Source organism: Crinia signifera, chromosome 1 (assembly GCF_055691185.1).
Source record: "Crinia signifera chromosome 1, ASM5569118v1, whole genome shotgun sequence".
In the NCBI taxonomy this organism is placed as follows: Eukaryota; Metazoa; Chordata; class Amphibia; order Anura; family Myobatrachidae; genus Crinia; species Crinia signifera.
The window spans coordinates 254,852,650-254,874,432 of record NC_139217.1 but is presented as its reverse complement, the minus strand read 5'-3'; the positions used below and the strand labels follow the sequence as shown (position 1 = coordinate 254,874,432).

Genomic DNA, 21,783 nt, shown 5'->3' with positions numbered 1-21,783 from the left:
ATCCCTGCTGATTATAAGGATGCGGCAATTATATAACTAATATGTTAATGCAGCAGGAGATGTCTAATTTAAGTAGACACCTCCTGTTTACATTAGTGATCCATGCTATCTTTAATTGATCATGTTACATTAGTGATCCATGCTCTCTTTAATCGATCATGTTACATTAGTGATCCATGCTCTCTTTATTTATTTATTTACAGTTTCTTATATAGCGCAGCAGATTCCGTAGCGCTTTACAATAGTAGACAGTGATAAAACAAACTGGGTAACAGACAGACTTGGAGGCAGGAGAGCCCTGCTGCAAACTTAAACCTGCAGTGCACATGGGGGTAGATTTTAGGGTTATCCCCTTTGTGTTGAGCGATTCCCGGACAGTGACCCACCCCTTGACACACCCACAGCCCACCCATTGACCCGCCCCCACCCCGCCCCTTGACCCGCCTTATGGGTTTTTTTTTTACATTTGCTTCAAATCTTTTCTTGATTTCGCACACGATAATGCCACATACACATTACGTCACACACTGTAATGCCTATTACACGTTATTCCACACACTGATGCCCATTATACATTATGGAAGACACCGTGATGCCCATTACACGTTATGCCATGAGTGGACAGTTTAAAAAAAATAGGGAGAAAATGGACAGTGCACGCTGAAGGCGCACCAAAAATTTACACCATAATGCCTATTACATGTCACACATCCATATTATACCATAGTGCCTATTACACATTATGCCAGGGCTCAACAATTTTTCAGAAAAGAAGCGCACAAAAGTGCGCACCAGAGGCCATAATGCCCATTACGAGTTATGCCAGGGCTCAACAATTTTTTAAAACTAAGCGCGCCGAAATAGCACGCCAAAAAATTACACCGTAATGCCTGTTACATGTCACACACCCATTACATATTATTCCACATGCCATAATACCCATTACGTGTTATGTGACACACCATAATTCACACGCAACACGCTATAATGCCCAGTACACTTTATACCAAACACTAATTCCCATTACACATTATGCCACACATCGTGATGCCCATTATACATATGCCCCACACCTTGATGCTCATTATACATATAACACACAAATGATGCCCATTATACATATGCCCATTATACATATGCCCCACACTGTGAAGCTCCATTATACATATGCCCCACACCATGATGCTCCATTATACATATGCCCCACACATGATGCCCATTATACATATGCCCCACACCATGATGCCCATTATACATATGCCACACACATGATGCCCATTATACATATGCCCCACACCATGATGCCCATTATACAGCATAGAAAGCAGTATGCAGGCTGGAGGCACAGGCAAATTGAACTACTGCGCACTTCACAAAGCAGATGCGCACTGCACAAATAGCCAGCACACACAAAGTTTAAAAAAAAAATGAAAGTTTACCAGATACAGGAGGCCCAATTGGACCAGCGGCGGTGGCGGCGACAAATGAGCACAGCATGAGGCAACGGAGAAGGTGCAAAATCTCGTGCTGGGGAAGTCACCTCACTCACTTTCTGACCTCCTGCTGCCAAGCGAGGAACTGCTAAACAACGGTTAAGCGGCAGGAGGTCACTGCCGCCAAGTGAGGACCCGCAATGCGTCGGAGCTCGGCTAAGCTACCGCTGAACACCCGGGTCTGGTCCATGCGCGGCTGCACCTGCCTGACTGCCTGTTCCTGGACATTAAATAGTCCGGGAACACCACCTGTCCGGACTCCAGACACCGGTCTTAATTACCGGACTGTCCAGACGGGTGGTAACCCTAGTAGATTTAATGATCTAGGTGAAGTGATAAACTGTCTGGTTTTTATCACTGGCCAATCAGCTACTAACTGTGAAGTTACAGGCTTGGTTTGAAAAATGACAGGTAGGAGCTAATTGCCGGTGATAAAAAAAACAGACACTTTATCACTTCACCGAGCTTAATAAATCTACCCCATGGTTTTGACCATTAGAGAGAGAATTTGCTTTTGTGCGTAAACCAGAATCAGGCCCAACATGTCTATGAGCCTGACTGATATGATCAGGGCTGCCGAGAGAAATCCTGGGTCCCGGTATAACAACTTCCTGAGGCCCCCACGGACGTAGCTCCCCGCACACTCTGCGGACCTGTTGTTACGCCACTGCACCCATTACATATTATACCACATGCCATAATGCTCATTACATATTATGCCACACATCGTAGTGGGAAGTAAACATTATGCCATACACCGTAATACCTATTACATATTTTACCACATGCCATAATGCCCATTACACGTTATTCCGCACACCGTGATGCTCATTGCAAATTATGCCCCTTTCAGACCGCACTTTTAAAACGGTAAATTGCCGTTTTTTTACCGTTTTAAAACGGTAATGTGTGCGGTCTGAAAGGTCCAGTCCCACTTAACCGGTTAGAAAATGCAGTTTTTTCTAACCGGTTAAAATGCAGGGTCCTACCCGTTTCTGAACCGGTATTTTAGCCAAAAAATCGGCTCAGAAACGGTATTTAGGACCCAGCCAATGAGCTGGGTCCTAAATTCAGCACAGTGAATACTTAATGAGCGCTCATTAAGTATTCACAGCACTGGAGCCCCCCCCGCGCGTGTCGACACCCCCCGCGCGCGTGTCGACGCCCCCCGCGCGTGTCGACGCCCCCCGCGTGTCGACCCCCCCCCCGCGCGTGTCGACGGCCCCCCCGTGTCGACTTACCCCGTGCCGGTATCTCCGTTGTGGTTCCCGGCACTGCAGCTCAGTATGCTCGGAAAGCACTTATGAAAAAAGTGTCTTTCAGAAAATGGCTGCCCCCATACGGAAGACAGTTTTTTTAAACTGGGTTTCCTATGGGGCAGCCATTTTCTGGAAGACACTTTTTTCATAAGTGCTTTCCGAGCATACTGAGCTGCAGTCCACAACGGAGGTACCGGCACGGGGTAAGTCGACACGGGGGGGGGGGCGCCGACATGCGGGGGGGGGGGGGAGGGGTGGGGGGGGGCGTCGACACGCGCGGGGGGCGTCGACATGCGCGGGGGGCGTCGACATGCGCTCGGTCGACACGCGAGGGGGGGGGGGGAGCTGCACGGAGGGGAGTGCTGAAGGCTGCACTGGCTTTAACCCTGTATTTGGAAAGTTTCCAAAAACGGGTCTGCCAGTGTCAAAAAATCGGCACTTAAACGGTAATATACCGTTTAAGTGCTGCGGTCTGAAAGGGGTTTTATCTGGCAGACCCGTTTTTGGAAACGTTTCCAAATACAGGGTCAAAGCCAGTTATGCGGTCTGAAAGCAGCATCAGTGGATTAACATGCTCATTGCCATGGGATTAACCTGCTCTACCAGGAGTAACATGCTCGTTGCCATGGATTTGCATGCTCTGACATGGGTTATATGCTTTGCCAGGGGTTAACATGCTCGTTGTCATGGAGTTACAGTACATGCTCTGCCAGGGGTTAGATGCTGATGTCAGCCCCAGCAGCATGTAGGGAGGCAGCAGACACAGAGCAACCAGCCACCTAACTTCCACCTTGGAACACAGTGACCTGGACATGGGTGGGAAACCAGGTCTGGGACTGCTGGGCTGGAGACATGGCACTGGCGCCTGCTGCTGCTGGTGGTGGCGGTTGGGGTGGGGAGCGGGGCAGGCTGGATTCTGCAGAGTGGGTGGTACTCCCGCGGGAGGTGGCCTCTCTCTGACCCAGTTCCTCCCGGCACCCAGGAACTACCTACCCTAAGTATCCTCCTGTCGCCGAGCCACGGTAAACTCCCAAGTTACGCCCTGGAGTCGGAGAGTGGAACGACACTCAAAAGGACCTCTGTGATGCTGCTGCCCCCACACCGGCCCACACCTGCCCACATCCGTACTCCCAATGCCGCTGCTGAACAGCTGACTCCGGCGCACTCAGACCTGGCGCACTCGCTACCAAATAAAGAGAAAAAAATGTGTGTCCAGACCAGGGCCCCCCTGACAAGCCTGGGCCCGGGTAAACTGTACCTGCCCCCCCCCCCCCCTCTCGGCACCCCTGGATATGATCACAGTTGCAAATAATTGCTTAAATATGTGAACATTGGCATAGTGTTTGGTTTTCATGCATCTCTGAAGCTGGCCACATGTGTCCCTATTCTAACTAAGGACAGGGCCAGATTAACAATGGTAGAGATGGAGCTGTAGCTCTAGGCATCCACATAAAAATAGGCCCGTCATCATGATGATCATGTGACAATCATCAGCTGGCCACATGGTTGGCCATAAATCATATGTATTGCATTTTCCTATTTTACACATTTATGCAATGGTTTGTACTTTTATATATTTAGGGAGACATTGGGACATAAAGTGTATGGGTTCTACATGCCATTGAACATTTTCATCTCCAGGCACATATACAATACTTAAAAAATGCAAATGCAGGAGAAGATGCAATCACAGTTTAGGAGGAACATTGCAACCTTACCCAGACTGCCTGTCGTAGCTTGGCAAGCGAGGCCAAGGAAATTGTGCTCCATGTCGCAGTCATTGGCCTCGCAACTCCCTGAAAATGGGAACAACACGTCCCCATTTATTCAAACGCCATCTGCCCCCGGCCCACCCCACAAACTCTGTCAATCTGTCATCGGGGAGCTGCGAATAGCAGAAGCAATCCAAACTTAACGAGGACCCAAGTTACGTGATTGCTTATATAAAAAAACAACGGTACTTGTTTCCTAGCACGCATGCAATATAGCGGCATGCGATGCATGCGATGCGATTCGATTTTTAATTGTACAAGCACCCTGATGGGTGCTTTCAATGTTAAATGCATCCCCATTGGCAACGCGGCTCCTCGCGGGGCTCGCTGCGCTCTACGCGATTCGAGCTCGGCGCACTCGCCACACTATCTAAAATCAACTCCACACCGACGTGGATAGTGGGGGTATGAAAAGGTCGAGTTGGCGTTGATAGTGGGGGTGGCGTTGAAAATGGGGGTGCATTTAACATTGTAAGCACCCATCAGGGTGCTTGTACAATTAAAAATCGCATCACATCACATGCCATTTGCTGGCATGCAATGCTATGCAATATTTCATTGTACAAGCACTCCTGTTAATTTACCATGAATATCGCATCACACACCACTAAGTGTGTTATGCGATGGGCGCCGTGCTAGGAAACAAGTACCAAAACAACCCATATTTGTTTTGGTGGTTAGATAATGTATATAATGTTTTCTCTAAAAGAGGTCAAGTCACTCTTCCTTAATTGGTTAGTAATAGTAGTCTTGTGGCGTCTGATAAATTTTGCTCCATCAAATCAGCTAATAATAGTCATGCGTTTGAGAAAATCGGGAGAGGGGATCCTTTGACTGTGTTTGAAAAATGGCAGTTGGGGGCTGATTTATCATATACAACAAATTTTAAATAGCCCTATGTATTACAGCATTCATTATATTTGTAATGCAGGTGATATCACTGATTAGATGTGAAAAACAGGGTATAAATCCCCTATAATGAACCACTGTAAAGCACAAAATAAAAGAAATATACAGGGCTATAAGAAAATAAGTACAGCTTGAAATAAAACTGAACACAAAATACCATTTATTCTGTAATCAGGTAATAATTAATCAGGTAATATTACAATTACTGTTAAAGGCCTGTTAATGTGCTATTTCTCATTTAACTAACAAACCTGAACTATGATATTGCATTGATGTACATTTCTTCTGTGCCTAAAATTCTTATTTGCATAGAGGACACCGTGGGACCAATTAAATAGGGAAAGTGCTGTATCGGACATTTTTTATCAGACAATTTTTAAAGCAGCAACCATTTACAGGACATGATTATGCCTTGTAAATGATTGTCGCTTTAAAAAACCTTCCAAGATCATCCGTCATCCCGCACCTCAAGCAAACTCAGACCCTATTACATATGCCTCCATCTGATAAATTTGAGCTCTTTATATTCATTCTCTGCTTGCAATTTTATTTTTTACAGAGAGGGAACAGGATCTAATAGAGACAGCTGTGGAGATGTATAAAACCTTGGACAGAGGTATAGTACCCATTATTGAGCTTCTAACTGCCATGATAGAGGCCGTGCTTGAAAACTGACAGGTGATGATTGGTCAGTGCTTTACTTTGCTCAAAGCTTTGATTCATCTCCTCCAGTGTCTTAGAGAGTGAAAGTAATTTACTAACGTTGGGCTAGATTCTCTAAGCTTCAAAAGTGATACAATGGAGAGTGATAAACAGCCAGCCAATCAGCTCCTACCTGCCATGTGACAGATTGTGTTTGAAAAATGTCAGGCAGGAGCTGATTGGCTGGCTGTTTATCACTCTCCATGTTATCACTTTTGAAGCTTAGAGAATCTGGCCCTATATCTCTTACAAGATTACAAAAAAAGGTAGAGTTAAGAAGTAATTTTGGTATTCACGCTGACAACCATTCTCATTATTATTTTGGGGGTTAGCGTTACACATTAAGGATACAATAAGAGCGATGAATTTAGTTTGTGATGAAGTTGCATATAACATTACAGGTCATTTTTTTTATAAACTCGTACAGTAGACATCTGACTACAGTATATATTGCCTTAATGTGACATGTAAACACACAATGGCAGTATGCATGTTTTATGCAGCCTTGACTCTGTATTATTCAGGGTCGGATAGTTTCTAGGTCAGTCAGGGGCTGGGGGCATTAAAGGGTCTTTGGTTCTATAGAGTATAAATCTTTTCCTCCTACCCCAGGGGAGGAATGGAAGCGGGGGAACGCCACTTTATATCACACTGAAAATTTACTGGGTTATGTCAAAAGGAAAAAAACACGTTAACCGGCTTTTTTGTTGTAGAATGAGTTAAAATCTTTATCTTGGCAGATTTTTGGGAGGAGTGAAAGTAGTAAAAATCTGAATCACGATCAAGTGGAAAGTCATAAATATCACCCAAGCCCAAACATCTTAAAAATCATTCATCTGAATTTTGAAGCAGATTTTGCAATGTTCTAGTTTTGTAAGATGAAGATTGGCCACCTTAGGCTTACCAGCTGTGGCTTAACCACATCTGTCAGGAGGATCATATAGTCTGCCTAAAAAATAATAATGCTAACAAGTCAAGCCAATTCAGTGGGGTTGCATATTTAACCCTTTGAGTTCCAAGTGAATTTGTCAAAATAGGCGTGAAAATTGCCAAGCAAACATTTTTATTCATCCATATCACCTGTAATGTTTACCTTATATAGGAAATTAAAAAAAGTTACACATTTTTTTACTTTCATTTATATAACCAATGTGAGCGACGCTGTAATTTTTAGCTGATATTTTGCATCTCTTGCTGAAATGTTGGCAATCAAAGGGTTAAAATCTAAGGTATATCATAATATTCACTAAATTATAATAAAAGTAATTAATCTGGCTCAATTAATTAATTAATTAAGTATTCACTTTAAGTAAACATACACTGATAGTGGGTGGACACTGTTTGTACATTTGTTTTCCAAAATGTATGCATTAGGAGTATTTTTAATAAAACAAATCGAGTACTTTTGTGATAGCTTTATGTTCACTTCTGTGTGTTAGCTGGCATGTTTAGTTTTCATGTATATGCACAAGAGTTGCAGATACATATTATATTTGGCTGGACTACCGTCGGAATTCATACTTGTATGCTACCACCAGGGCTGCCAAGAGGGTGGTGGAGCATGTACTAATTACCTGTGCCTCATCCTGTCCCCTCCTCCCCTGTTCTGTCAGCACAAGTCTCTCTAGGGAAAGTCCACTAAAATGGTAGTTCTATAGAAGATGGGATGTTGCTCATAGAAACATAGTTTCTACGTTGCATTTACCACCTTCTAGAACAGTGATTTTCAACCAGTGTGCCGTGGCACACTAGTGTGCCTTGAGCTGTTCTCAAGTGTGCCCCCAGATCTAGAGATGCCAAAACCCATTTACAGCCACCACCAGTTCAAATGTTATTTACTGGTCTCTTCTTTTCATGTAAAGGGCCAATGTATTTTATTTTTGTTACCTGTGGGGATCAGTGTGATTGTTTTTAATGTGGGGGCCAATAGGTTTGTTTTTTCCTGTGATGGCCAATGTGTTTTGCCCCGTGGGGATCTCATGGTGTGCCTTGGCAATTTTAAAGTCCTATTTAGTGTGCCGCAAGGTAAAAAGGTTGAAAATCACTGTTCTAGAAAATAAGAATCGGTACTTGTTTCCTCGCACGGTGCCAGCGATAAAGATTGTGTCCACGGTACGCGTCCTCCGACCTTTTCATACCCCGAGGGGACGCGCGTTACTTCACAGGTATTACGCGTCCCCTCGCGGGGCTCGCTGCGCTCGCCACGCTTCGGGCTCGGTGGCTCGCTGCGCTCTCCACACTATATGAAATCAACTCCACGCCGACGTGGCGAGTGGGGGTGTGAAAAGGACGGAGGACGCATACCGCCTCCTCTCGCAGGCTTGCTGCGCTCGCCACGCTTCAGGTTCACTTTCATCGTGGGGTGGCGTTAACAATGGGGGGCATTTCTCATGTAAAATACCCATCAGGGTGGGTATACAATGAAAAATCTGGTCCATTGGCCCATTTAACAGTTCCCTATGTAAAATCGCGTCCATCACATCTGTCGCATCGCATGCCTTAACTTAAGGCATGCGATGGACGCGATAGATGCGATTTTTTAATTGTCGGGGAAAAGGCTAAAAATAGCCCTGAAATCGTGTCGGTCGCGTCCATCGCATACCTTAACTTAAGGTATGCGATGACCCACGACGGGCGCCGTGCTAGGAAACAAGTACCTAAGAATCTGATTGGTTGCTACGGGCAACGTCCCATCTTCAATAGACCTTCCATCTTAATAAATTTCCCCCTATGTCTCCCAATCCCAGCACACTCTTTGGGACACTATTATTTTTCTAAGGGGGCATGGTCACGTCTCATCTGATTAGATGGCACCCCAAAAAAACTACATGGGCATTGCCCAGCTCTCTATACTTTTTGACTATTGCTGTGTGGTACCCCAGAATTGTGTTCCTTTGGGAAACTGATAGATGACTGGTTACTGCACGAGATCTCTTGGTTGGGCCGCATTGCAGCCTCTAAAATGATACTGCTGCCTAAGCTCATGTACCTCTTCCAAGCTATACCCAGGCTCCCACCTAAATTTCTCATCACTAGCTTTAATAAATTATTTGGAAAGGAGTCAGACCTCGTATTGCCAGACAGACTCTTGTGTTAAAAGTGGTGGGGGGTGGCTTACCCTGATCTTGAGAAGAACCATTCTGCATGTTTGCTTAGTCAGGCCAGGGACTCGTTTGTTCCTCATTCCCCTAAACCCTGGGTCCGGATAGAATGCTCTTTTATTGGTGATTCCTTCCTAACTGACTTACTCTAGCTTCCCCGTCAGGCAATGTGTGGGCCCGGGGGCTGCAATTAGAGCTACATTGACTGTGTGGCATAGACTGATTTCAGATGATGCGGACATAATACTTCCTGGCCTGGACCTGTCTCTCTCGTATATAGCCTCCCTTATTCCAAACTTGAGACTGGACTCCTGGCATTCCCGAGGTCTGGCTCACTTGAAGGATCTTTTTCTTTCAGGTAGTTTAGCGTCCTTTGCAGACTTGCAGTCTAAATATGGTATTCCTAAGCAGGACTCCATAGATATTTAAAATGTACTACACCCTCTCCTGCCTTCCCAAGAATATTATACTCCTGGTTCTCTTCCCAATGTCATAGAGGTGGGATTTCTAAATGGTACCAGTATCATGTTATCAAAACTAAAAAGGAGAAACTACCTGCCCATGTTAGATGGGAAAGTGATATGTCCGTGTCGCTATCAGAAGAGGAATGGGATTTTATCTCTCTTTCTGGTTTCAAAATGTCTTAGTGCCTAGCCCACGCGGAAATGTTCTATAAACTATCTCAGAGGGCGTATTTCACACCTAGACGGCTGCACAACATTTGGCCCTCCGTTTCCCAGTTTTGCTGGAGGAAATGTGGCGGTATAGGCACTATTTTTCATGTATTTTGGGAGTGTCCCCTCTTGCGCCCATTTTGGTTTGAGATATTCTCTCTTATTAGGGAGGTGTTGGGGGTTCAGATTCCTGCTGACGCCTTAACTGCATTATTCCATTATACTACGAGTATCCAGGGTGGCGACAAATACATTCTGGGCCATATTTTAATTGCCTCCAAGGCTGCTATCGGACAAATGTGAAAGTCGGAGACAATCCCGTGCTTTTGTTTCGTTATAGATAAAGTACACAAACATTTCCTGTATGAAACAGCTAATTGCAAATACTCCTCCTCTGCTACCTCCCTCCATTTGAAGTGGTTTAAGTGGACCGAATACCGAGAGAGACGGGGCTTGTCTATTCTCCCTCAAGATGTTGCTGACGTCATGTTACTTAATTCGCCTGGTTCACTTGTTGATCAATGATATTCTCCTGACACTTTATTGTATTATATTGTATTATATTATTTTCTATTAGATTGTTATAACCCTATTCATCATAGGGGGCTATTTCAGTAATGCTTATGTCCGTTTGTATTAGAGGTGTTCTCGTTAGTCCCATGTGTCCCCCCTCCTTTTATTCCTGTATGTCTATGTCCTAGTCTTTTATGTGTCCCCATTATATATGGGTTTACAGTGAGTTCTGACAGATTTATACTATGTGCAATATATGTTATGTACTATTTCAAATTGTTGAACCATCTGATGAATTACGGAATGTACATTGTTATATGTTCTGTTTGCCTTAATAAAAATTAAATATAAAAAAAAAAAAAAAGAAAGGGGCTGACTGAGCAGCGCCGTCTCACAGCACTCTGCTCAACCACCCTGCATTGATAGACAGGTTTGAATGCTGTGTGGCCAGGTTCCCATGACTAGCAGCACGCCCTGTGACCTCTGAATCAAACTCATAGTGTTTATAGACATTTTCAGCACAGTTTGCACTTTATACTTCAGTAGGTAAGCAGCCTAAGAAGCCTACACTGAAATAAATAACTTATTTATTCAATACAAGTGTCTTTTCTGTAAATGCCATCATTAGTTGGCTCAACAGAAGAATGCTTTATAAATACACTTCACACAGTTGCGTAGCTAGAAATTTTTCCCCAAGAAGAGGCGAGGCGATGGACCGCTGGCTGAGCTGACAGGTGACCCAGGCAGCAGTGAGCGTGAGCACTGAGCTGGTCCTGTTCCTTGCATATCTAATGAGCGGGGACCCATCACAGTGCATATTTAATGAGCGGGTCCCTGCCCTGTGCATATGTAATGAGCGGGTTCCGCTCATTACATATGCATAGGGCTGGGACCCGCTCATTTATTATGCACTGCACTGGGTCCCCGCTCATTAGATATGTACAGGGCGGACCCAGCTCAGCGCTCACTGCTGCCTGGGTCGCCTGTCAGTTCAGCCAGAGGCACCCACCACAGACCCTGCTGGTGCCTCTCCCCCATGCCACCGCAGGGTTTGCCACATATGTAGCTATGCCGCTGTATTGTTTCACTTCTACATTCTTTTAAAAATGCTGTGATGTTTTAAGTAATTTTGAGTATTGGCATATAGCAATCATTGCATTATTTTTCTATATTAATGTGTTAACTAAATGTGTTAAATATAATTTTTACTGATCTTAAATTCATTTGTGTGCTTACCTGTTTTGAAAATATCGAATGAGACCAATTCTACAAGAAGTACTGTGTCCGCAATGATCCATTCCTCAAGACTTTTCTAGTTGTTTCAGAAGTACAGACTTCACTTGATGCACTTCCAGTCACTTATTCACAGTAATATTATGGTTTACATTACATTGCATGTTTCCTTCTTACTGCATACCTCTCGGTTTTTGCTACTCCTAGACTATATGCTGTTATTCGTAGCCATGATATTATAAATAGATGTTGCAGTCTGTTTTTTTTATGTTGATCATCAACTTTCAAAATGATTTGGCTGATGTTACGTAGCACTCCATCTTGTTTCATGTCATGCCAGTTTCTTTGATCAAGTCTTTGCTTTCTTCGCCGGATACAGTTGTTATCATTTTTACTGCTTATGCTTCAATGTTCACCTACGGATACATACAAGGTGTGATGATTGTTAATCAATAGAGCAGCATAGACATGGAAAAAATAGACAAATATATAAAATACAGTGTATTAGTCTAGATTTCAGTACATGTGTATATCCACAAGGAATACATTTTGAGCTGAAAGCAAAGTAAACCATCATTACTAAATCTGGCTGCTACAGTATAGGCTTATCCACGTAGTGACCAAGAATCTTTTTTTCGGGACCTTCCAGGACCTAGTCCTGCTTTTTATGAGAATAAAAGAGAAAACGCATCACAGACAAATGAGTTTAAGTCCAGTGTTCCCCAAACTCAGTCCTAGAAGTCCAGGATTTAAGGGTATCATGTTTAAACACCAATGGTTAAATCAAACTGACTGACTGACTGACTAATTCATGTTAGTAAGAAATTGCACAGCTGTAAGGAAGCGGCTGTGCAGTTCTGTGTAATTAAAAATGCAAATAGAGCAGGAGGCATATATGGGACATAGGGTTATTCAGACCTGACCGCTGGGCTGCTAAGTTGCAGAGCCCTGTGATCACATACCTCCCAACAGTCCTGATATTAGAGGGACAGTCCCGATTATCATCGCCTGTCCCACTGTCCCACCCGCTGCTGGCAGTGTCCCGTGGGTGGGGGAGGTTGCCACGGGAGATAATCACTGTATACCTCCCGCAGCAAACTCCCCCGCCCGCGGGACACTTCGGGCTGTATCAATGACACTGTGCCTGCTTGTGTGCGCACTGCGCATAGCCGCCCCGCTCGCCGATCGCCGCTTCGCTCCCTGGGGCACGGAGGATGGAAATATCTGGCACATGTGCGCATGTGCACACCATGTATGTGAGACACCCCCGGGCTTCGCCCCCTAGCAGCTATTGTAGCATACCCTCCAACATGACCCATTCCATTAGGTACAAAATGCTCTGCTTCTGAACTTCCCTGCCAGTGGGAGTTGCAAATGTGAGCCTGCAGCACAGTCCAATATTCAAAAAAGGGGGGCCACACCTAATGCCACCCCAAACATCACTGTCCTGGACTCACTGGCAGTTGATTTGAGCCCCCTCTTTGAATTTTGGACTGTGCTGGAGCCCCGTCTCTGTAACTGCCACTGGCAGGGAAGTCCAGGAACAGAGCATTTTGTACCTAATGGAATGGATCATGTTGGAGGGTATGCTGTAGCTACTAAATGATCTGACTGAATAGACGCTGTGCGCAAGTGCACAGCGTCTATTCGTGGCCGCAAATGTAGGCGTAGTCTAATTTGCAAAAGCCATGCCCTCATTTGCATAGGCCACACCCCATTTTCATCGCGTGAGTGTCCCTATTCTGAGACTTACAAAGTTGGGAGGTATGTGATCAGGTATATGCCACCTCTCCAGAATGAAATCCCGGCCCATGTGTGATATATGTATGCATACATTAAATTGCCTATTTGAATGAGACTGGACTCTGAGAAAGAAACCAGGAAGTTGCTGAGCATGAGGAGAGCAGAGAACAGTGGGGAACTATTGGAACAGCAGGTTATACTGGGGTCTCATGTAAGTTTGTGTAAATGGACACTTTAAGAAGCTAGGCAAACAGAATTCATCTTCAAGTGACCCTCTCCCAAATCTAACCAGCCACACCAAGAAAGGTTGTCATGTTGATAGACTGTATTGAATAACTCCAGAATTGCTCAGTGGCAGGGGATGGAAGTATCATTGGCCCATGTTGTTAGTTACAGCTTATAGAAGAGGCAGCTGAGTTACCCAATATCCTACTGCATTGGTTTGTTTTTAATCTCTTAAAGTTGGATCCTCTTGAACAAAAGACTGCTGCAGGAAAGACATTTAATATCTCACTACGTATCACCATAACCCAGTGGATTACAAATATTCAGTACAAGTTTATAGTCCAAAGCAGGAACTGACCCTTTGGGATCTCTGTATAGACTCTAGACTTTTAAGGGGTGATTGAACTTTCCTCTCCAAGGATTCTATAAGGACTAACAGTGATATCATCCAGGTACAACTAGTGCACTATAAAATATGTATTATTGCGCAATAATAATTCTCTGTTTATTCTTATGCATGCAATGACATTTCTCTGGTTATCTTTGTCTATGCAATAATAATTATCTGTGTTGTTTTGATTTATGTGAATATGATGCCCAAGGTTATATTCAATTGAGAGTACCTCCTTGACAGTAGTGCAGTTAACAGTAGCAAGAAGTGAACGACATTGATTATTTGTTTAACCCGTGTTTTGGAAGAAAAGGGGACGTAGCGATCCCTGTGATCGTAGTTAGATAACGGATGTGGTACATTATTCAACTGTCATTGTGTATTATTTACTGATATTTAAACAAATGGTTGTTTAGCATGGTAGAAATAAAGTGTTAACCCTTTTGAGCAATATCCAGTTTCCCGCCTTCAATTCTTCCCCAAGAAGAAGAAGCAGCACCCTCTAAGTGGCAACACCGGTAAGAGAGCACAACTAACGTACACCTGTGGTTATCACATTTGCACACCATCAAATGATTTTTCCAGTGTGTGCAGTCTGTGTGTAGCCCGGGACTTACTCCCGATATGCGGCTGCGATAGAAATAGTCAGATCGGGGTCGGAGGTGGTGTCACATGCCTACCCCTAGAATGTCTGAGCATGCCTAGAAAACGGGCAGTTACCATCCCCAAATGCCAGCTTCCTGTCAATCAACTTGTGTCAATCAACAGCGATAAAAAAATGGAAGGATTTTATCCCCGGATGGCCTCGCGCATGCACAGTCTATAGATAATCACCCGTCCTGCGAATTCGCAGCCATGTGATAAGGTCTGAATAGCCCAGGGTTGCCGACCCTCCCGGAATTTGCGGGAGTCTCCCGAAAATCGGGTCCTTCCTCCCGGCCCCCGGAAGGGTGGGCAACCCTCCCGGAATCAGGGGGACCCCCACTGAGCCCCCCGATCGCGGCATTTATATGCCGCAATCCGCGGGTCTCAGGGGAGGGGGCGGAGCTAAAACGGCACAATCGTGATGTTTTAGCCCCGCCCCCTCCATGGATAACAGTTATTTCGGCTATTTGTCGTAATGGGGGCGGGGCTTAATGACGTCACAGTTAAGCCCCGCCCCCAAAACGCGTAATGCAAGATTCCTCTCCGGGCTTCTCCCGGAGAGGATTTTTTTAAAGTCGGCAACCCTGGAATAGCCCCCATAATTAACTTGTGTTAGCATTTGTGACAATGTTTTTAGGCACTGGTCAGTCCGGACACGCCTTTGCAGTAAATATACTGCCTACAAAATGGGGTGACATGCCCCTACTCCACCTTTAAATACCAGCTGACATGGTTGTAAGCAATATTAAATGAAACGTTTTGCACGTGCACAGGATGAGTCTTGCACCTGTACAGACTACACACAATCAGATTTGTGAATATACTATAGGCTTAACGTACACATCTGAATTAGGCCCCTATGTTACTGTTTAAATCAGTGATTCTCAACCTCGGTCCTCAAGTACTCCCAACAGTTCACGTTTCCCAGGTCACCCAGCATGTGCACAGGTGTACTCATTACTCACTGACACATTTTATAAGATCCACAGGTGGAGATAATTATTTCACCTGTGATTCTGTGAGGAGAACTGCAAAACATGCACTGTTGGGGGTACTTGAGGACCGAGGTTGGGAAACACTGATTTAAATCACTGCATAAACCATATAATACAGATGGAGTGCCTGTAGCTCAGCTCCGGGGCTCGCTAGGCCGCCCCCCGCTGGCGCTCCATCTGACTAGTCCCACACGCATGCACGTCCCAATTACCATGTGGCAGGGGATGGGAACCCTGCCCGTCTCCACTTCAGGGAGTCGGGCAGGGTTATGGTGGGGAACGGGATCGTGTGCGCGTCCCCTTCCAGCGGCTGGTGGCAGTGGCGGATTCAGGGGGGGGGCACCCGGGCACGTGCCCCCCCCTGTCATTTATTTTGTAGCTGAGGACCAGGGCTTTCCAACGAGCCCAGCCCCGTGTCTCTAGCCCCTTGGGAACCGGAGATATCGCCTGGCAAACCTGTAACGTTTTTTCCCCATAGGATAATATGGGACCCGTCAATTCCGACCCCACCCAGTTTCAACGGCTGCCAGTTCCCGCCCTGGCATCACAGAAGCTTGTGGTTGATTCCATTCAATTCCAAATCGCTGGGCCTTCAATATGATATCAGGCTGGTCCAAATTGGTTAATCGGTTCCAGAGATATTGCATGTAAACCAATTTCTTTATTTTTGAAATGTAATTTCATGGCTGTTCATGTTATTGAGGGCAGATTACTCTGGAACCAAACGTTCCAGTTTCACTGGACCAAAATCATTCAAAGCCCACTCAAAAGTTCTTCAATATAATACTTGTCTCATGTAAATGGGTCAGTTGGTTCCGAAGATATAGCCGGTTAAATGAGATAACTGGGTAAAAGGGGGAGGGGTGGTTTTCTCTCCCCCTCACACCAGAAAATGCAGGGACTAGACTGGTGTAAAAGGGGCCAACCTAGGAATGCATTTTCTGGTGCGAAAGGGGTATTATTTAAAATAGCCGGGACCTGCAGTGCTCTGAATACAGCCAGGCTCTGACACTGTCAGTGGCTATCACTTCTGCCTGGCGGCGGCTGTCCCCCATTTACCACGAGCATGTATTCCCCCTTGGCAATGAGCATGTAATCCCACATGGCAACGAGCATGGAACCTCTGGCAATGAGCATGGAACCCTTGGCAATGAGCATGTAGAGAAGAAGCACTTATGTAGCATAATTTTTAATAGGCATTATGGTGTTTGGCATAACACATAATGGACATAATGGCGTGTAACTTAACGTGTAATGGACATTATGGTGTAAATGTTTAATGCGCGCCTTTGGTGGACAATGTCCCTGTTTATGAAGTGTATTGTGAATTTTGGCTTAATCTGTGTGGCATTATGTGAATTCTGGCTCAATCCATGTGTCATTATGTGAATTTTGGCTCAATCCGTGTGGCATTATGTGAATTTTGGCTCAATCCGTGTGGCATTATGTGAATTTTGGCTCAATCAGTATGGCATTTTATGCATTTGGCTCAATCCGTGTGGCATTATGTAAATTTTGACACAATCCATTTGGCATTATGTGAATTTTGGCTCAATTCGTGTGTGTTACTATGTAAAGTTTGGCTCAATCCATGTGGCATTATGTGAATTTTGACACAATCTATGTTTCATTATTTGAATTTTGGCTCAATCCATGTGACATTGGGGGAAATTTACTAAAGGAAATGTGTAAAAAATAGGTGTAAAAATAGGTGTAATTGTATCCAGAAATACACTTATTTTTGACATTTTCTATCCCGAAAATACGGCAATTCGTACTGATGTGCTATCAATACGAATTGCCATATTTTCCGGATAGAAAATGTCAAAAATAAGTGTATTTCTGGATACAAATACACCTATTTTTACACCTATTTTTTTACACATTTCCTTTAGTAAATTTCCCCTATTATGTCAATTTTGGCTCATTCCATTTGGCATCATGTGTAAGGGGCAAGTATAATGGGGTCTAGTATTTTGTTGCATAATGTGTAGAAGTTGTATATGGTGTTGACACGCCCCCTGTTGAATGGCCACACACCCTTTTCTGGAGCGCGCCTTTGGCGCGCGCACAACTACATCTTTCACTTTTGTCGCCATGGTGGGACTGCGTACTTTAAATGCCAGGGCCTATTTTTAATTCCATTCCCACCCTCTCCCGCCGCTCTCTTAGCATGTACACTGGCACCACTAACACCGCCCCTCCCCCACCCAAACCCTTTTTTATCATGGTGCCCCCCCTGTCATTTTATCCTGGATCCGCCCCTGGCTGGTGGGGGCTGGCGAATGTCAAATCTACCACCAGCCCCCGCAACGATGACAGGCGCTACATCTGTACAACATTGTTTCTTTTTCTACAAGTAGTAAACCTAAACAGTGATGATGCAGGGTGATCCCATGTTCTGCTCAGCCCCCTGCCCTGCCATGCATTGTTCATGAAAGCTCTACATGCATCAGGACAGAAAACTGACATATTGAAACCTTTGTGATTAAATGTTTAATTTGTGGGGGATTCATGTTGGCTTGGTAAGCAGCGAAAATCGCTGTTACCGAGCGATGAAACACTGCCCTACAGAACGCCCGCCCCCCTGTCGCTAATACATCCCCTAATATGCGTCCGCTAGCAGGAGAAATCATTAAATGGTCTCTGACCATCAAATGATGTCTCCTGCTTTCAGAATAAAAGTCAGTCAAAAATTACTGTTATTTCCTCAGCAAATCACCAAGGATGGGCTGGGCACTGACGTCCTGCAACATCAACCACCCGCCCCCAGCAGGCATTGGTCCGCTTTTCGGTGCCGTGATCTACACATACGCAAATACGCGCATGCACATCATGCACAGACCATTGTTAGAGAATTAGGCCCTAGAATATTAAGGTCTTATCCAGTGACATTTTTTTCAATTGAATGAAATAGAAGTTGCAGTTAAAAGCATTGCCGTGTCTATGGATAACACAAAACTATGTAAAGAGCAATACACGAAATCTGCGTTTCCCAACCTAGGGTACGTATACCCCTGGGGGTACGCTGCAGATGGGTTGGGGGCACTTGAAAATAATATTGGTAATGGCGGAAGAAGAAGTCTCCAGATGGAGGAAGAAGCTCCCCATAGCTGTGGAGACAAACCACGTTGTGTCACTTCTGGTTCAGTCTACAGCGTCATCAGAATCTCTTTGCCCGACCAGTCACTTGGAGTTACCTGTGCTGCCTTCAGACATCAGCAGTCATCTACCCTGCGCTGACACGGGTGGAGAAAGCAGCAACCTTAATCCTACAGGCGTTACCAAGACAATATACAGCCAGCGGCCAGACACAGAGGAACACGATTCCTGACCGCACACTACTCCTCCGCTACTCCTTAATATAAGGACATATAGTACATTAAGAATACACATACGGATCACTTCTCCTACACTCACAGGAGGGGGGATTCATGAGTTAAAAGCCTAATCAAGTGGTTTAAAAGGTTGGGTACGCTGCACTAAATTACATCTCTGGGACTTATCTAATTTCTTGGCACTTTGTGAAAATGTTCTTGACCATGTCTACATATTCCTCCATGAGAGCATTGATCATCTCCATGAAACTGACTAACCACCAGGATGTAAATCACCTGGATCCAGTGAATCTTCCCACAAGGACCTAGCCACTGGTTAGGCACACCCAGAAAAGGGGGCCATCACAGTTTGCCTATACGTTAAGTTAGCTCTGCATGAAAACAGGTGTGATCCTAAAACATGCCACAAAAACTGGGATTTCTTGAAATTGTCCTTTGATATGACTGATATATTTGACAATTTCTAAGTGTCAAAGCACTGCATCGCTGGCAAGTCAGCAGGGTTCCCAGGTAGCCACAATATTTTTACATACACATGATGGGGATGATGCAGAGGTGTTAGCAAAATGGGTGCAAATGACTCCCAAAAATATTTGATGAAAAAAATTGGTATTTCCTTTTATATGCACATCAAAAAGTTTTCACCTTAAAAAGTACATCCGTATCTGCATTGGTAGTATATGTGCCTGGTCATTTTTACAGGTCTTTATCAAAAGTGTATATATGCACCTGAACTATAGCAGTTGCAAAGGATGTGCCTTCATTGTAACAGGCATTTTATACATATTGTCTGCTCCGATCAAGGGCCCAATTCAGAGCTGTTCACTGTGCTGCTAATTGCAGCATAAGCGATTATCAGACGATTGCACAAGTGCCCTGTACGCTGTGCGCATATGCAAGCCATCTGTGTGAAAACAGGAAATGGGTAGGCCATGCACATACTGCCCATGTAATCTGTCCTACTTGGTAAATATGCATACATGCGTCAAAAATAAAATGTCATAGTAGCTTTTTTTTATTATTATATTCAATGGGCTATAATAAAATGATGGCTTATGACCAATCAATAAAAATAATAAAATTAGGAGGGGGTGGGTTGTGGAGGTTGCCATTACTGTATTTTGCTGTATGTTTGTGTGGGTGTGCTGAACAACCTTTATTGTAATATTTGTGTGCAGGGCTTGTGTAATGCATTGTGCGCATAATACTTAATCTGTAAATGTGTCTGAGCCATTCTTTTCAATAATCTAGCGCTGTCATATTGGCTTTTGGTTCAAACAAATTTGAATGGGGGTTCAGTCAACATGTCAACATTCAGAATGTCATCACCAGGATGTAGACATGTTCTGAATGTCAACAGATAACATGTCAACATACACATTGCTGACATGTTCAAATTGTCAGCATCGTGAATGTTGACCCATTTAGGCTTAGGGTGTGGCTACAGTTTGGGTTAGTCTGCAGTTTGCAATTACAATTAGAATTCGTTTTAAGACTTCATAATGTTGACAATCTGAAAATGTTGACATTATATCAGTGTTGACATTGTGGATGATGACATTTTAATCTTTCAACATATTGAACACATAGACATGCTAAATGTCGATAATCTAAACACGTCAACGTTTTGGTGTTTATTGCCTGTCAGCATATCATACATGTATCCAACCTTTTTGGTGCTCTCTCTCTATGGGCCTTATTCTAGTTCACTCTTAAAGGCAAATTCCTTCTTAGCTGGACAAAACCATGTGCACTGCAGGTGGGGCAGATGTAACATGTGCAGAGATAATTAGATTTGGGTGGGGTTTTTCTTCAAAGTGAGATCTATATTGCAGTGAAGAAATAAAGCAGTCAGTATTTTCCCTGCACAGAAACAAAATAACTTACCCAGAGCTAAATCTCTCTGACACGTTATATCTGCCCCCCCTGCAGTGCACATGGTTTTGTCCAGCTAAGAAGGAATTTGCTTCAAAAAATGAACTAGAATAAGGTCCTATGTGATATCTTAGTCATAGAGTAGTTTTCCAGCTAATGCTGCTACATCCAGCTCTCTACTAGCACGCATGAGGACAGTTTATAAAATGGCAATCAATTCCATGGAGAATGGACTTTTTTTTTTCCAAAATATCTAGCAGGTTACCTCTGGTGATTACATTGCATTAGGTATACTGTGGTAATAATAATTTAAATGTGCTTGTGATGATGTCACCAAACTGACTGCTCAGAGCAAAGTGTACTAGGGTTTAACTTTATTCTAAGGTGGAATTCAGGTGTCAGTGATCTCCAACATCCAAATTCCCGCAATATACCTGCCTCACTTTAAGGTGGTAAGGTCATGCTCCAATTTGTTTCCTACCCCATATTATAGTGAGCACAGGGATGATAATTGGGGAAGGGGGGCGCAAGGGCACGAATCGAGCTTCCGTTGCCAGCATTTAAATATTGTGGCAACAGCAATTTGGGCCATTTGCTCACAACTGTATATTACCTCCTATGTTTACAAAGTATGATATGACAGAAATGTTTCTCTATGTGTCTGTGTAAATGTATAAAGTGTGTAGCCTACATTTATTTTATCAAGCTAGTTTGCTTGCTTTCTAATACAAGTTAAGGACTTGCTACAGACTTTGACAGAAATATGGCAGTGTGCCTTAGGGATGGCTATCAATGGCAATACTGCAACCAGACATCGATGGTCATAAACTATGTGATGGATAACCATCGATAGTTTTAGCTATCAATGGTCATCCATTATCTTTGACTGAATGGGCCAATCAGAATGTGGGGTGG

General features: G+C 44.2%; 1 long non-coding RNA gene across 3 annotated transcripts in view; it reads right to left on the bottom strand.

Moving 5' to 3' along the window:
- Positions 1-21,783, bottom strand: part of LOC146073275 (uncharacterized) — a 99,216-nt gene that overhangs the window by 7,669 nt on the left and 69,764 nt on the right. For 2 of the 3 annotated variants that reach the window (XR_014473275.1, XR_014473276.1), the window contains one exon: positions 11,660-12,072. This is a non-coding gene — a long non-coding RNA (uncharacterized LOC146073275). The remainder of the gene's footprint in view (positions 1-11,659; positions 12,073-21,783) is intronic. The other variant, XR_014473277.1, reaches the window with a different exon arrangement.